The sequence below is a fragment of the Glycine soja genome, chromosome 1, assembly GCF_004193775.1.
Source record: "Glycine soja cultivar W05 chromosome 1, ASM419377v2, whole genome shotgun sequence".
NCBI classification, from domain to species: domain Eukaryota; kingdom Viridiplantae; phylum Streptophyta; class Magnoliopsida; order Fabales; family Fabaceae; genus Glycine; species Glycine soja.
In genome coordinates this window covers 7133217-7152283 of record NC_041002.1, presented here as the reverse complement: position 1 = coordinate 7152283, position 19067 = coordinate 7133217, and the positions used below count along the sequence as shown (strand labels likewise).

Below are 19067 nucleotides of genomic sequence, written 5' to 3'. Positions count from 1 at the left end.
TTTCAATAAACATATTTTCTCAAACGAATTAAAAATTAGAAACAATAAAATCTCGTTTCCAGTTGAAACCAATAACCTCATTTTGAATAAAATGAAAATACATTAACAAGAAATATAATTTAAGTAAATCTAAAAATGCATTTCTTTTTAAAAAAACGCATTTTCAGTATTTTTATTTATTGAAAACAAAAAATAAGAAATTAAATTAAATATATTTTCAAAATTCTAATATTTTGAAAATAAAAATAATTTTCAAAAAATAAAAACATAAAATAAAAATACAAAACAGACACACTCTAAAATTTAAACGTCTTTAACAAAAACCAGCCATTTTGAAATGCTATACTAAATTCAATGAATTCAGCTTAACTATTCCAATAAAGATTTGGTTTATGAATACGTATACCCGACTCCAACAATAATAAACTTGACAAATCCAACCTTTTTTTTCTAAACTGGACTACTAGTTGTTAAGGCACCATTAGTACTAATTAATTTATTAGTGTTCTTTTTTTTTCCTATCCTCCTAGGAAGCGTTTGAAGTAAAGAGTTGAAAAAAGTTGTCATTTATAAGCAGTGTTTTTAATTGGCAAATAGAGCAGCAGACAAGAAGTGGGCCCCATGAAACTGTGGGAAAGATGAGGTTATTTTAGAAGGATTGATGGGGTTAATGGAAATGCCCTTGTGGGTAACAAGTAATTACAGGAAGGGTACACTACTATTGTTTTAGGTGCTTACAAGTAAGAATAAACCCGTTGGGTTTAGTTGTTAAGAAATAAATTTATACTATTTTATAAGAATGTAAAATTGATTTTTCTTATAGATGAGTAGATGTTATTGATGGATAATTTATAAATAATTTTATAAGTGATCGTTGAGTCTTATGGTCTGTCTTAATCATAATGACCCCCAAAATTTAATTTATCTAAATTTTCTTTTACATATAAAAAAAATGTTTCTATTGTGTTGAAGTGTTGTGTTATGGGTACACACATTTGAGGTGTTTACTTCACTTTTTGATTGGTGGAAAGATCTCTTTCTTCTGCCTCTGCATCTGTGAGAGTACTCTGGCTATACCTCCTTTCATAAAGAAAGAAACAAATGCATCATAGATTGATCGGGATCCTCCCACACGTGGTTGCGCTTCAACCATCTTCATTGTGTGCACAACACAGCCTTTATTACATGGCTTAATTGGGATTTATTGCACCCTAGCTAAACAATAATTGAAATTAATTACTCCATGTTTAAACTTGATTTTTTCCGTTTTATTGGATAATGTAAAGCAAATTTGAAGTCATTTCTCATTTAAATTTTCTTAATGCAAAATGTAAAGTGGATGTAAGATAAAATTCTTGTTTTTCATATTTAAATGCTATCTATCGTCATAAAAGGAATAAAAAATAAATTTTATTTTTTTAATTGAAAAGTAAATGTTGGAAATAATCCAAGTCTTATATAGTAATCTCACATTAGAATATATAAGTGAGGGGCAACCCTCACCCCTTGAGTTAATTTTTGGGGTTGGATTAGGCTTCTCACATTATTCATTTTAAGATGGTATCAGAGTCAGTTCGGATCCTGGGACCACGCTTCCGCTAATCCTCGCTTTATGATGACAAACACCCACCATTTGTTATTCATGCCGCGAGCCTAGAAAGTGCTTGGCGTGGGTGGTGTGTTGGAAATAATTCAAGTCCCACGTCGGCTAAAGATAAATCTAATAGATATAACAACTATAAAACTGAAGATAAGCCTAATAGCTAAAGATATAATTAAAGATAAATCTAATAGATATGACAACTATATAAAATTAGAATATATTAGCATATCTTCTAACATTATTCATTCTAAGAGTAAAAAACTCATATCTTAAATATAACCAAAAATATCATGTATTTTTTAATTAAATATAAGTAAATCTCAGTTAACTCTACATGAAATCATTATCAAATTATTTTTCATTTAATTGACATTCTATTTTTATTAATGATCATGATATTGATATGAAATTGTCTATGTTGGAAGCATTGATCAGTTTCTAGGACGGTGAGTGCACATAAGGTGTGTATTTCTCTCCAACATAATTTATTTCATACCAAAGGATCAGTAAAGATTCGAAAACAGATCACTTGTGTCAACCATTGTCCGTGATTCTATTCTCATTTCAATGACTCTTTTTTATTCTTGATATCAAAATTCAATAAAGTTTAATTTGGAAAGGAACTTATTTTTAAGTGAGATAAATAAAATTAAATGATATTAATTAAATTTTTTAATTAATGTGAAGTTAATTTTTTTATTATAATATAAACCAGAGGGAGTACATCTTTAGTAGTAATTTCTAATGCAATTCTAATAATGAAGGTGTAAAATATCATATTGAAGGTGTAAAATATCCACTCGTTATTAATTTTTATCAAAAGATTGACCGATCATCTATTTAAAGTCTTTTTTATGTCGCCTTTCCTTATATTTATAAAACTCGAACTTGATATCTTATTTAATGAGCCTAATTCTAAACCTATTCAAACCAATATATTATTCATAAATTCTTGATAGTTACTACATCTTGTCTTATATGAAATAAATTATAGTGTAAAATACACTATAACTTATTTATTATAAATAGAATCAGAGATAGTAATAGTAAGAAATAAAAATAAACTAATATATACTTTCCTAAAGTATTTGATAATTTTTAATTAAACCCCCTAACAATTTTTTTCAATTGGTCCGAAACTTGTATTGTTTTGGCTTAATTGCACTTTTTAACTTAAATTTTTACTTTTTTGACAAATTTTATCTCAACAAAATATTTGGGCATATTTTACCCTAACTTTATTATGAAAAATCAATTATTTAAGCATGTCACATCAACTCAATGACAGATATACTTTGTAAGTTTTTTTTTTAAGTTGAAGGTAAAATTTGTCAAATTAATTTGTCGGAAGTGAAATGCACGAAGAAGTTAAAAAAAAGGTAAAAATATAATTACGTCATTGTTTTTTTATTAGTTCCCTGGTGGAAATTAATTGAAAAAAAATCAAGTTCTAGACTGAATTGAAAAAGAAAAAAAAAACAATTCAAGGACTTAATTAAAATTTGTAAAATAGTTAAAGAATATAATTAAAATTTAGGTCTCTATAGGTCAATATTCTCACATGACCAACATTTTCACCGCTACAAGTTCAAAATTGAGTTTAGAACTTGCATAGTTGCAAAGGTGAACATATGGTATGTAAAATCTTGACAATTTTTAATTAAGTCTCCAAATTATAATAATTTTTAAATAAGTCTTTGAACTTTTTTTTAAAAAAAAAGGTACCTAAACTTATATTTTTTTTAGATAGGTGTCTTTGGGACCTAATTAAAAAACAAATACAAGTATAGGAATTCAATTAAAAAATAAATAAATTATCAAATAATCTAGAGACATATAGATTAATTTTTTTAAAAAGTTTGTATAAATGAATGGTGTCTTTAAAATTACAAAACCCAATGTGTAGGAGGAGAATTGAATTTTCATGGGATTATGGGAACGAGATTGGTGATTGACTCAAAATTTATGTAACGATTATCATTATTAGATGTTAAATTTAGTAAATTACCTTAAAAAGATCAATTACATTAATGACTTCCGGTCTCCACCAAACAAATTTATGTCATTTTATCTGTCAACTCTCACTTATTATGTTTTTGAAATGTCACTCTTTGCTTCTTTTTTTTTTGTAAGAAGAAAGAAATGTCATTCTTTACTTTGTATGATACCCATATTAAAATTAATATTATGCTATAGATTATTTTTACACTTTAAAACAATTGTTGTAGTATAAAATTAAGTAAATTATTAAATATCTTTAATCTTACAAAAGTATAAATACATGAACTAAATTACTCTTTTAACACAATTTTATATTTTTTCATTTCAATAAAAAAAAACATGCATATCTATTTTGTGTGAATTCGTGCAATTTTTCTTTTGTATGATGTAATATGCTATTAATTAGGACATTTAATAGTTATAGGTACAAATGAGGAAACAAGCTATGCAAGGTTAAGAATGACATCTTAGGGACATTATTTCCCACTCACTGCATTTGTGTGTGAGTGAAACACAGAGTTGAAATAAATAATAAAATTGACAAATTGCACATGATATTTCATAAACTAATTGAGTCCTCCAAATTAAACTTCAACTTTAAAATAGACAAAGTTAATTGAACTGGTTGAGTCCTCAAATTCAACTTTAGCAAACACTGTTAAGTTATGGTTTTTGCTTATCTCTACACTATGCACTCACAAATGTCAACAAGAAAGGGTGAACAAAACACTTGCATGGCTTTATCAATGAGCCTACATTGTAGATCATGCAATGAAACATTCTTTTGTTCCTAAAGGTATGTAAAAAATTCTTTTTTATTTTGCATTCAGGTATGATTTTTATTTCTTGTGGTTTTGTTTTATAAGATGTCTTTTTCAGCTAGCCAACTTATCATTCCTTTATACTTGTGTTAGTGGATTTTTAGTACATCGTTAGAAATATACCATTCATGTATCTTCACCTAACAACCAAAGTTTTTGAGATAATTGGTTCGTGACAAAAAATGTTAAGATGTGCCAAATTGGCTAAGAATACGACCAAGATACTTTTGTGAAGACTTGGGCAATCCTCTTATTTAGTTAGACCATGTTATTTCTCATATCTCCTTATAAGAGTTGGGAATCCTCCTTCCTTAAGCTAGTTTTATGAATGAGTTAGAATCAATCCATTTTTAATGCACATCATAAAAAAATGATTGGATTAAAAATAATAATAGGTTTGTGTTCATTGAATTGAATTAACCAAGTAATACGTGAGTAGAGGAACTTATTTATATACAAGTTTGCAACTCTTATCAAAGAATAATTGCACAAATTTACACAATAATTATGCATGATTTTGATTGATTATTTGGAAATTAAAAAAGAAAAGGATAAATTTTGCGTATTTGATGGAAATCATGTTAATACTTGTGTTATTTCATGCAATGTTTTTTGTACCAAATAGTATTATCCATTTTACATAAAGGACTTTATTTCTTGCAAAAGAAAAATTGCACAAATTTTCATGAAATATATATGCATGCTTTCTATTGGTTATTTGAAAATAAAAAATAAAGATGAACTTATATATGTGTCAACAAAGTTAAAGCGTCGTCTATTATTTTGTGTGATATTTTTCATACTAAATTGTATTTTCTTTTGCATGGAGTTTTTTTTTTCTAAACAAAGAAAAAATATTTATATGAAAATAAGTAAGTACCACTAATACCAAGCATGCAAAAGCAAAAAGAAAGGACCCACACTTACCGGGGGGGTCTCAAGCCCTCAACCATTTTACAGCTTACAATGGTTATCATCTATTTATAGGAAAGTCTCTCATGAATATAACAACCATTTTACAAACAAAAGTCCCCTCCTTATATCGTAGCACCATTCACCATCATTATGTTTTATTTATCGTTAAACAGTAACTTGTGCATTTTTTTTTCCAAAATTTAAAAAAAATCAAATTTTAATTTATAATTATAAACTTGAGTTCACTTTTATTAACAAAAAAAACTTTTCTTCACTTATTTAATATCATTATAAAAAAATATAAAATTTAAATGTGATTTACTCACGTTTAAAATTCACATAGAAAAGATTGATTAATTATAGCACCACATATTTAATTTTTTCAGTTTAGCATCCATTTATTTTGCTTTAAACAATTAAACATGTTCATGACCAATACAATTGATTTCAACAATGTTAAGGGTACGGTGTAAAAAAACAATGTTAAGGATATCATGACAAATTTTTCGGTTTGGTGAAAAAGGGCCGTGAAAATAATGGATTTAAGACAAGATTTTTTTTTCATTAAAAAATCAAAAAAATATTATTTTTGTATGAAATTCACCGAATAATTTATATTTATACCTCAAAACTCAACTAAACACAATTCATATTTCTAATTTCAATTTTAAAATATATTATCACTTCTAAATATAAATTCCCTTTTTTTAACCTCAACTCTTTTAAACTTATTTTCTTAAAATTATATTTATTACTTTCTCCGTCCCAAAATAATAATCATCCTAAATTATCTTACACAAACAAAAAATAATAATAAATAAATGAAATAGAATAATAATTTATAAAATTAATTTTACATTATCATCAATTTATTTTTAAATTTTGTAGTTCATCCTTAATATATAAGTCTTAATATAAGTAAAAAATAATAATTATTGTCACATTAACAAACTAAAATAACAATTATATTGGAACAATTATTTTTTTTCTTATAGACAATTATAATAGAACGTGGGAGTAATTTTTTTTCAATAAATGGATCTAAATCATTAATAAGTGAAAATATATGTTTCTAGTTCCAACAAAAAAATAAAAAAAAAAAATATATATATATATATATATATATATATATATATATAGCCACTAAAAAATGTATTTTAACACTCAGCACCTCTTCATTTAAAAAAAATCATCTTTTTTTTAATTTATAACAAATTAAAGGGCAATTAAGTAATTTTTTAATGCAAATAATTTAATAATTAAATATATTTTTCTCTTTTCACTTCTTTTTTTAGTACTATGATGTATGACAACAGTTCCTTCCCCAAAGATTACCATATTGGTTAATCCATATTGTTACAAAAGTATAAATCTTCCAATCTCCATAGATGATAACTCAAAGTGCAGATTCATCTTTCTCCTTAATCCTCCTCTCTCAACCTTCTTCCATGCAACCCCAATTCAACCCCGACCTCTTCCACAAGCAGGCATCCTTCCCTTTCCTCCTACTGCCTCCACCAATTTTTTCTTCTCCGTCTCTAATTTCATTCGTGTTGTTGTTATCAGTGAATTTTTTGCATTTGATTGCTTAATTTTGTTATTTCCACAAACAAAATAATCCTCTGTTAATCCATTTTATCAAATACCTTGATGTCAAATGAAAAAAAAAAAAGAAAAAGAAACCGACTGAGATGAGTTTTATTACAGTGGTAAAAAAAACTGTGTGAACTAATTTCGGTGGCACCATGACAATGGAAGCAAGTGCATCTTCACATCATAGAGAAAAGGAAAATTACTTAATCTATGCTGACTAATAAAAGAATGATGTTTTTTTTTCTAAATGAAAAGGTGTTGAGTGGTAATTACACCTTCGATATTTTAGGTGGGTTATATATATATATATCCTATCATGGTACGAGACTCAATAATCAAGATAAATTATTAAAAAAATACTAACTATGAGAATCTTTAATCAATATATAAATCTTAATTAATGATTTTAATGTTAGTGTTTTTCTTTTGGGAACAATATTAATGCTTGCTAGTCTTAAACATGAATGAATAAGTAATCCTACACCCAAAAACATTTTTAAAAACAAAGAACTATAATTGAGAAGCAAGTGATGATAACTTCTGCAATAGAAATTTTAAACCGCAATCACTGCATCTGAATTCGCACATCTATTGGCAAATTAGGAAACATTATGCAGTGGTGCCCTCTCTGATTAATCATTACATGCTACATATAAGTCTACCATGGTCTTCATTGTTCTACTACACCCCCACGGTTTTTTTTAATAGTTTTTAATTTTTTTGTTCTCTCCAGATAATTTGAAATAAAATCACGATGGGGCAATCTTTGGACCATGGATGTTTCATAATATACGTATGAACTTCAGAAAGAATATATCAATTAAGTTATGAATAATAATAATATGATGGCATATATAATAGGACGAAGTTTCTATATATATTATAGGCGATCATTTGGTTAAGTTTTTATGACTCGAGTTCCAAAACATGATGCGTCATTATGGTGGCATTCATGTAATCGATTTCAAATATTGATTTCATTTTACATGAGTATTCTTCTTTATATAACTTGAGAAATGTTACCCCTATTTTTTTTTTTTAAGAAAAAAAAGTTTTGTGAGATGTGAGATAAGTAAATCTCAACTGTATAATTCAAATGAATGATTAAAATTAAAGTTAATTTAATCAATTTTTTAATGGTATATAATTGTATGATTAAGATTTATTCATCTCCCTTTTCATACCCCTTACTTGACATAACCTCGTATTCTTAATTATGTAACTTTAATTTTAACTTTTGTTCTTCATGCGCTCATGAAGATTGCTACTCCTGTAATAATAATATAAAATAAAATGATGTTAAAAAAATATAAATGAAGCAATTTTGTCTAGCTATATATTTGTCTTCGTAAATACGTATATATGCATACAAATATATACTTAATTACTAAAAAAATTACATATACTTAATCCAATCATTCATACAAATAATTAAAAATAGACTAAATCTAATTCAACTCCATAAACTTATAAAATTTAAAGTAAGAGTTTTTATGACCAGCTCAACCCAATTACTCGTCTTGACCCAAAATTATTTTGAATTGTTTTTTTCATAATTTTTAATTGGTTTGAGTTTAGAAATTAGACCCAATACATATTATGTATGGATTTGGATTGTATTTTGAGTCATCTTAACTGAGTTCAAAGTCTCTCTTTTTTTATGAAACAAAGTCTAATATATTTTTAAAAAGTTAATAGATAATATTTTATTTAACATGATATTATATTTATATTAATATTGATATCATGAAATACATATTGTAAAATATATATCATAACTTTAATTTTACAATTTAATTATAAATAATATTATTATGTCTATAAATCAGGTTAATATGGTCTTCTTCCAAATATTTTAGGTTGAGTTCAAATTTAAATATATTATTCCAAATTGAGTAAAAATAAAGTTAAATTTATCGTCTCATGAATACCTCTAATTCAAAGGATAGGATTGCCTTTGATCCAATATTATAAATTAAAAAAAATACTAAAACTCATTTAATCTCAAGAACTAATTCCGGAGAAGAAATGTGTTAAAGTCTTGTAAAAATATTTTAACTCTATTTTTACTTAAAATATTTAAAAACATATATTATTTTGAAATCAATTTTTTAAATTGAAACGAATTCTTTTAATTACTGGTATTATCGTATTACGATTACGATCGAGGCCACAAAAAATATTCACATCATTATGTCCATGCGCATGTTCGCACCAGTATTAATCAATTAATGGATCTAACTCTGACATATGCGCCTATTATGTGTGTTTTCAAACAATAATTGCTGAGACAATGTAAAAGAACAGAGAAAAGGGGGGATAAAGTACGAGATTCATTAATTAAAAGCCAATATAAATTTGGGGGTTGAATTAGTTTATTTTAAGGTAATTATTGTGTTTTTATTAAATTATTATAGTTTTCTGGAAAAACAAATTGTTATTTTTCTATATAAAAAAAACTACATCAATATATTAAGTGTCATAAAATTACAAAAATATTGACAGGATTAACACGACGCTTTTCTTATTTTAATTGAAGGTATAAGTAAATATGTTCAATAATGAAGAGTACTAATTAGAGCATTTCCAACAGGATTTCTTGAAGGGTTTCTTAACTAAAGAAATTATATGATAATGAAAGTTCTTTAAATATAAGACTTGCTTGTATTTTCTATAAGAAATTATTTCTAAATAATAAAAAAATAATGTTTATTTGACATATAGCAACACTATAATTAAATTATAATTAAGTGAAAATAAAAAAAAATGAGTTTGTTGAAGTTTGTTATTATTGAAACAAAATTATATATAAATTTCTTATAATGACACGACGTTGTGAAAATAAAAAAAATACAGTGGAATAAGAAAAAATAACTTAAAAATTTATTTAAGAAATTCAAAAAGTAACTTAATAAATCCACTTAAGAAATTTCTATTGAAAATGCTCTAAATAGAAATTTTTAATTTTTGATAACCTCAAAAAATAAAAATAGAAATTTTGAAGGAAAAGTGCATTCCCACTAATTCCATCAAGGCACGGGTGATCTTAACAAAGTCATGCTTCATCAAGTGCATACTTTAAAAATAGCCTTTTTTTTTGGAAAAAAAAATTAACTAATTTTTTTTAAAAGAATATTATTTTTACAAAACAAAATAATCCAAACACTCACCAGTATTTTTAATGTGCAATTCATAAAGATTTTTTTTCAAATTCATAAAGAATTATGTTATCTATGTAACAACTCATTTAATAGTTTATACAATAATATTTGGTTTTATCTCATCACTTATCATATCTCTTACTCCTCGCTCTATTTTTTTCTTATTATAGCTGTAAAATTTACTGTACAAATACCAGAAATGTTGGATATGAATTACATATGTCTATAGGTACAAAAAAAAAAGTGATCACAGCTAAAATTCCAATGGATAGCAAGGGAGAGGGGACAGCATGAATTGTCTATTATTAATGAATGTTTCAGTGCAGAATGTCCCTTGTCTTTGTTTTGAGTATATAGTGTGTCTCCTTTTTCCCTTGAGTTTCATTTTCTCACCTCCATGCATGTCTATGCTAATGCATTGCCAGTTTTGCTACATTGTCCCCTTCTTCTTCCTTATTGACTCTTCTTCTTCCTTTGTTTGCTTAAGATTTTGATGTCTTTTTCTTCAGTACAAGATCCAATTACTATTCATAGTCTTTTTTTGGAGTAATTTAGATCTAACCGGTTTATTGTATATTTATTAACTTTTTCGACAGGGTTGGTAATAAATTAGGAAAAATACAAGATAACCCTCCAGTTGTATATGACTGGCAAGTAGAGAACCTCCTTTTCAGAGGTCAAAGAGATCAAGTTATTTTAAGATAAAGTTATTCTATTTAATAACTATTTGTATGTATTAAAATTAATTAACTCAACCATTAAATAGAGACATTTTATTGCATATATTAAGTTTTTTTTGTAAAAAAAAAAATTGATACTGTACTAAATAAATTTATTTTATCATGTAATATATATTTTAAAATATACAAAATATTAAGGGTATAGTATTTTTTTTATTTCTCTAAAAAAATTCAAATTTGAATTAGTCTTTTAAAAAAATTGTCATTTTTGTCCTTCTAATTTGAAAACATTTCATTTTTAGTTCTCAAAATGTATTTTTTAGTTTATAACAACAACAAAAATTATTTATAGTCACTTTAAAGATCAAAAGTGAAGTACTTTTGAATTAGAATGGAAAAAATGGAACAAAAATTGTTTTAGTAGTTAATATCGATGTTCGTCAATAACAAAATATTTAATTATCAAGTAATGAATGAATTATTATAAAGATGACAAGATAGTTAATAAGTGGCATCAAACATCACCTTATAAACTTACTCATGTTTGGTATTGATGAATATTCCTAATCAAATAATCAACTTTTTTATTTTCTAAAAATATATAAAAACAAATAATTATAGTGTCAACGTAAGTTAAACAAAAACTAATTTGATTCAACATTTTCTGCAACATACTTATATTATTATAATTATTATTCATTAATTGGTTTTTTCTTCTTTTTGTTTTAGAAGGGAAAAATAAGAATTGGGCCTGACTCGTGATATAAATTAAATTAATGATATATAATGGACGACTAGTCATTTGTCAATTTGTGGAACCCAATGACTTTTAATTCACCAAAAACAAGAGCATCGAATACAGCTTTTAAAATGAAGTCAAATATCAAAATATATATAACTATGCCATGCAAAAATAAGTGATTTTAAATTATAATTCTTTTTTATTATTATAAGACTTTTTTTCAAAAATTTTCTTGTACCTTTTTTAAGAATTTTTTTTAAATTTTTAGATGTATTAATTTTTTTTCTATATATCCTTATTTAAATATTCTCTCTTCAAATATCAATAAAAAAATAATTAAGTGGATAGAGAAATAAAAAATTATAATTTTAAAATAATAATACAACTAATTGATAGATTGATAAATGTAATGTAATTAGTTATTTTATAAGGAACATGAATTAGTTAAAAGGTTTTTATATAATTAAAGATAAAAAGAGTATTTAAAAAATCATTGTTGAAACAAATGATAGAGTTAGATGACTAAAAGGGGGTGAAAATTTGGGTAAGAACTTCAGTAGAGAATATTATACAATTTGGAGTATATTATTATTTACTCTTTAAAAATATATTTTCTCTCTCTATATATATATATAATGAAACCTAAACTTCACATAAATTCACCCCTTCAAACCGTATCATACTATCATCTACCTTAAACAAGTTGATTACGGGAAGAAAAGTAATCTTGTTCAAAAGGTCTAGTTAGAAGATTTTATGGTATTGAACCTAAAATTTATTAAATCAAACTGTTACAATCTTCACCAAGAAGAGAAACTAGCTTTGTTTCACATCTAGTCAGTCTTAAAATTATGAATATCATGAAAACTAAGAGATTACCATTGTGATATAAATATTATTTGATAGAGAAAAAATGGTTTTAGAAGTAAGTAATTTAAAAATAAACAAATAAATAAAACTACACGACTATTTAGTTTCTAATAATTAAAAAAATAGAAATTTGTGCTCTTTTAAAATATTAATTTTGTCTAATCAAACTAATAAATGAGATATAATAAGTTGATTGACTTAGAAATAAATGAAACCAATTAGTCAAACAAAGAAAATTGTGCAATCTAATATGTTTTTATTTTGGAGAAAAGGCCACTTAGACCTCTAAAATTTTGATAAAGATGATCAAATTTATCAAACTTAGAAATGTGTTTCACAGACTAGAAAAAAAAAAGATAAAATAGCGTGTGACAATAAATTTGGACTTTTTTTCATTGTAACAGAATAGTCACATTAAAAAGAAAAAGATCCACATAAATGACTGTAACTAAATCTTTTTTTTTCCTTTCCTTATAGTGATAATTTGTTACAAACTTACTAGTTATATATTTTTTTTGTCATTTTTTCTTTAACATGACCAATTCTGTTATTAAAAATTAAGAAAGAATTCAAATCCTATGATTAATTATTTATATATGTGGCCAATTACCACCTTTCACATCATGATTAACACAAGGTCCGGTTCACCTATATTAGCTGCAACTTATCAGGGTGACATAATATAAACATGAACTCTAAGAAAGTGTCTTCTTTCCCTTTGTGGGGTGTTTAGTGCACATAATAGTGTAAACAATAACCATTTCATTTTCCTTTCTGTTCGTTGTTTGCGATATTGGTCTTTGTTAACTTGTTGAAAATGTTAAGAATCACGAGGAACTGATAGATGTTGCCCACATATTGTGTCACGATCACATTGACTGCTACTTTTAAAAAATATATAATTAGCCTAAAATATGATTTTTTTTCTTCATGAAAATGTTTGAAATCATCTTGGTAAGATTATTAATATATTTTTATTTCTTATAAGATTGAAATGTGTTATTTTTTTTAGAGACAAAGTTTAAATAAATCCGAATTTATAATGACGTTTTTTATATCATAAAATCAGTATAAATGTGATCTTTTTTTATATAAAAAAAATAATGCATGTATGTTTATATATTAGAACCTTTTTTTGTGCCTAAAAATGATATAATTAACTTTACGAAGATAAAATACATATTAAAATTTTGTGTAAGAATTTTGAATATTTTTATATTTATAATGATAAAAAATAAAATAAAATAAAAATTGAAAAAGAAGGAATAAAAGCTAGAAAAACGAAATGAAATTTGTTAGCACACTATAAATTAACATGGGTTGCGAGTCAATTAAGAAAAGGGTTATAATCATTCCAGATAGAAATGTATTATTATTAAGTTTTGTGAACAATTAGGAGTTGAATGAATGTGGTCCTGATTATTTCTCTTTGTAACTTTCAGGGAAAATGGGTGAGGCTTTCTAAAGTCCCCAACTAGTGGAAGATCTGGCTAAACTAGATGTGATGGGGCCCACTGGGTTTTATTGTGAGGTGGGTCCCACATGGGGGATGTGCTTGATTGATATGATGGTTTGATTTATGGTCTTTGTTGCAACGATTTCATTTCCACTTTTATTAAACAGCTTGATTGGTACCATGAGTATATATGGTTTCATCACAAATATCTCAAAAAAGAAATGAATGGAATGGGAACCATGAAAGCACTTTGGGTTATAACGATAAGCCATTTTCTACACGGTCAAAAAATAAATAAATATTAGAAAAAAGTCTTTTACTTTTTTTAATCTCTTTTTGGGATCAAAACGTACTCATTAAACCATTTATGTGATACCATATTGGCAAACATTTATGATCTTAGCTTCATGTGTAACACATCATAAGAGCAACCCCACCATGTACCGTTAATATATTATTTAAGTATAGCCTCTGCACAGAAAACGTGGATGCTTTTTATTATTATATTAGATATATTAGACAAGAAAACTTTATTCCAAAACGCTAGTTGTCTTGTTTTAAGCTTTCAGGGAATTTTCCCCAACTTTTTTAAAGGAAACTGATATAACCAAATATTTGACTTTCAACACTTGAAAATTATTTTAAAAGTAATTATATATTAGCATACTTTTTCCTGAAATTTTAATAAATTAAGATCACGTATACTTTAAAATAATTTAAGAGTATTTTTTTAATCATAATATTGATACAAATTTATTATGATAGAATAAAGTGATAAATCTTTATTAAAAACCATGAACATTCATAAGGTATATATATATATTTTTAATATAATTTATTTCATATTCATAATTAACTAAGATTCAAATCTTGAATTATTTGATTAAAGATATCATCTTTATTAATATTTAAGAGTATTATGTATACATGTTTGAGTAAGAGTATAATTTAATTAAATATTTATTGTATAAGTATTCATGCATAAGTTGTTTTTGTAATTGAAGAAAAAAAAAATTAAACTATTTTCATATAACTTATAAATTGTTTTTGTTGGTTATTTTGAAGAGTTTGTTAAACCAAACTGAAAATGACTTATAAATATATTATAAGTTATGTTTATAATTTTTCTAATATTTATATAAGTATTTACGTTATAAGATAAATCTAAATAATCTGTAAATAAAATTTTAGAAACACAATTGAACGTATTAATTATCAGCGCTCTTGGATAAGACGGTTGCATAAAGCTCCTAATGGCTATTTGGTGAGAACGAAAAGAGGTGATGGACTTTAAAATACAACTCTAACGTGTGATCTTAGGTTTGGTGTAGAAATTTGTGTATAAAAGTATACTTTTAAAAAAGATTCTTTGCTTTAGATAATTTGGTCATATATTGAAAATTTGTTTAAATATTATTATTTAAACAATAACAGCTACATCAAAACTATCGTACTCATCAGAAGTAGATCTGAAGTGGTAGAATTCGAATGAAAACCCATATCCATTTTTTCTCACCAAGTTGCCAAAGTTGTCGCATATCTCTCTCTTTAATTTGTGGTCTCTACCTTCACTTACTCGATCAGCAAGACACAGACTATAGCTGCTCCAGCTTCACTTCCAACTTTGTGGAGCTCGGACGCACAATATTGAGACACTCCTACGCTGCGCCAATGAACACAAAAGACAGCAAAAAAAAGAGGGAGAATAAAAGAAAAATCACAGCTTCGTCCTAAACATAAATCATGTTATAATACATTTACCTAGTTAACTTAAGTTCATAACATGCTTTAGTTTGAGAAAAACGTGTTTTTAGTTCATATAGTTTCTATCAAACATGATCAGGGTTACTATTTGCATTCATATTGATATATATCCTCAGACTTTTAAAAATATATGTAGATTTAATTAGCTTCTGATTTCCAAAAAAAAAAATATCATGTTAGTTTAGACAAAATCCACATTTTTTAAAGTTTTGGACTAAATTTATTAATATAAAAATACAAAAACCTTTACCAACACATTTTTTTTCCCTTTGGGGTAGAAATATGAAGAAAAGGTAGAAAGAGGAAGTAATGAAGAAATATGAAGAAAATGAAAAAGGTAGAAAGAGGAAGTAATGAATGTCATAAGTAAGGTGATAAAAAAATAAAGAGAGAGATATAAAAAATAAGATCAAGTGGGATGAAAGATAAAGGGGATGTATATTTAAAAGATTTAATTTAATCCTCAAGTTTTTTAAAATGTATCACTTTAGTTTCATTCGTTGAATTGGATTGACGCCATAAGGATTGCGAACACCAACGGTTTCTTTTATGAATAATGATGGTTTTTAATCGTCACTATATTTATTATTAATTTTTAAAATAAACATAGGTATCTTCAGTGGCGGATCTAAGACCCTGAGTCAATGTGGGCAATTTACTTTTCAAATAATATAAATTAATAATAATTATCATTATGCATATGAAGATAAAGACATAAGTACCAAAATCATAAAATTTTAATGTATTTATTCAAATAAATTACATACCTTATAGTTGTCATCTACATGATTTCATGTTTTGAAATCGTTGAATGATCCGTTCATTGTCAATCTTATTGAACACATCTTTCTCAATATAAGTCACTAGACAATCATTCATCCATGCATCTCCCAACCGATTATGCAATCTATTTTTCACAATTTTCATGGCAGAAAAGGCTTTTTCCACAATTGATGTGGCAACAGGCAAAATCATTGCTAACTTCAAAAGAAGGTAAATTAATGGATAAACAAGATGTCTTCCAGTTTCAACCAACTTCTCCGAAAGATATTTTATTCCTTTCAAAGATGAAAATTCTACATTGCTACGCATATCAATGATGTAAGTCTCAAGTTGATTATCAAGCATCACTAATTTAATTGCAGAGAATTCACATGGATAAAACTTTGTAAATTCAATTAGCCTTGCCTTATCAAAAGCAAAGAATAAATTGGTTGGATTCAAACAATCCATGCAAAAAAGCAATCGAGTATTTGTCTCAGTAAAACGATCATTAAGTTCCTGAAGTTGCATGTCCACAACAGTATAAAATAATTCAACACAATAATGATGCTCAGTTGTGATAGCTTGAGCTTTACCTCCACGTCGTGATCTCCCCTTATAAAAAAATGTCTTCCATATTAGGAATGTTAATGAAATGCTTATCACAAAATGAATTTACTTCCTGCAGTAAAGACTCCAATCCATTATCCCTCATAGTTTGCAACCGTAGCTCTGTGATGTTAACCAAGTTCATAGCATTGATGATGTCTTGATCTTTCCTTTGCAATGCCTGTGATAATTCATTTGAAATACCCAAGACATTTTTCATCAAATGCAATGTGAATGCAAAATCAAAATCTTCTAGCAAATGTAAAAGACCATTTGCTTCAGCTCTTTGATCTGCATTTGATCCATCTTCTTTTATAATTTCAAGAACATCAATTATAGAAGAATACATCAATATCAAATTGATCAAAGTTGCATAATGTGAACCCCAACGAGTATCAACAGCTCGTTTAAGACTAGTTTCTTGTTTCAAACCTTGTCCACTAGGAATTTCTCTTTTTCCCGATGCCTCTCTAACATAATTTATTTGTTTTTCACGAAGCATGTTATGTCGTTTGCAAGATCCCCCAACAACATTTAATAAAGTGGACACCAAATTAAAAAGAGAAGCAACTTGAATGTGATTTTTTGCAACAACAACTAATGTAAGTTGTAATTGATGAGCAAAACAATGTACATAAAAAGCAGATGAATTCTCCTTTAAGATCAAACTTTTAAGACCAGAAAATTCCCCTTGCATGTTGCTAGCACCATCGTAACCTTGTCCACGAATTATTGATATACTAAGCCCATGTTTACAAAACAATTCATCAATTGCCATTTTCAATGATAAAGCTGTAGTATCTTTAACATGAACCATACCAAAAAAACGCTCAACAATACTTTCCTTTTTGTTAACATAACGCAAAGCAATAGCCATTTGCTCCTTGTTTGATATGTCACGTGCTTCATCAACAATGATAGCAAATAATTCATCTCCAAGATCAGTAATAATAGCATTAGTGGTTTCTAATGCAGCAGCATTAACAATATCTTTTTGGATTTTTGGAGCAATTAATTGATGATTTTCGGGAGCATTTTCCAACATAACATGATTTATTGATTCATTGTGTTCAGCAAGAAATCTAAGAAGTTCCAGGAAATTACCTTGGTTAGCAGAATTGGTTGATTCATCATGACCACAAAAAGCTAATCCTTGCTTTAATAGAAAACGAATACAATCAATTGACGTTGTCAAACACCTTCGATACAAGTCACGAACTTGTTCAAATTGCTTAGATATAACAACTTCAATATGTTGATTTTGATTCATTAAATCTTGACACTTCCTCCAAGCAATGTTATGAGCACTATTAGGACCTCCAACATGAGATGAAAGTCTTTCTTTCTTATTCCAATTTGTGAATCCCTCTATCACAAATGTATCACCACCTGATTGCTTTCCAAAATCATGCCTAAAAAGATAACAACACAAGCAAAATGCAGCATCTTTTTCTATGCTATACTCCAACCAGTTGCCAAATTCATTAAACCAAGAAGCACAAAATCTTCTTAAAGACTTTCCAATTTTTCTTTGGGGAAAATTATGTTGAGTAGGTTGACATGGTCCTCTTTGTAAATATGTTCTTCGTATCTTATCTCGATCATTAGGATGATATGCTGAAATTTTAATTCGTTTTCCTGGATCTGATGGCAAGTCTTCCAAATTAATTTCAATTCGTTGTTGTTGGAGACTTGATTCACAAGATTTTGATGAAGATTGTTGCTCATTTAATGGTAATTTCCTCTTCAAAAATCTATCCATGATCTATTTATAATTTAAAAGAAATTAATAATTCTAAATTTAAAATATCCATAAAAATTAAAAATCTATAAATTCATCAAACATAATTAATATATAATTATATTATTTATATATCAAACTTAAGGGGAAAAAAAGAAAAAAAATTGTGAAAAAACACATAACCAGAGACTGAGAGACATGTTTATAAGTTATAACAATTATCGGTAATTTGGTACCTAAATCTTTCTTTGCTTGTTGAGTTGTTGTGATTTTCCTTGCTCTTGTAGACTTGCAGAGTTACAGCCTCATATAACCCTCATCATCTCATGAGCTCTCTATTTTTCTAACT

The 19067-nt window shown here is 26.5% G+C and overlaps 1 pseudogene; it reads right to left on the bottom strand.

Annotated features, from left to right (window-relative positions):
• Positions 1 to 16383: 16383 nt before the first annotated feature.
• On the bottom strand, positions 16384 to 18739 carry LOC114419170 (annotated as a pseudogene).
• Between the last annotated feature and the right edge of the window lie 328 nt (positions 18740 to 19067).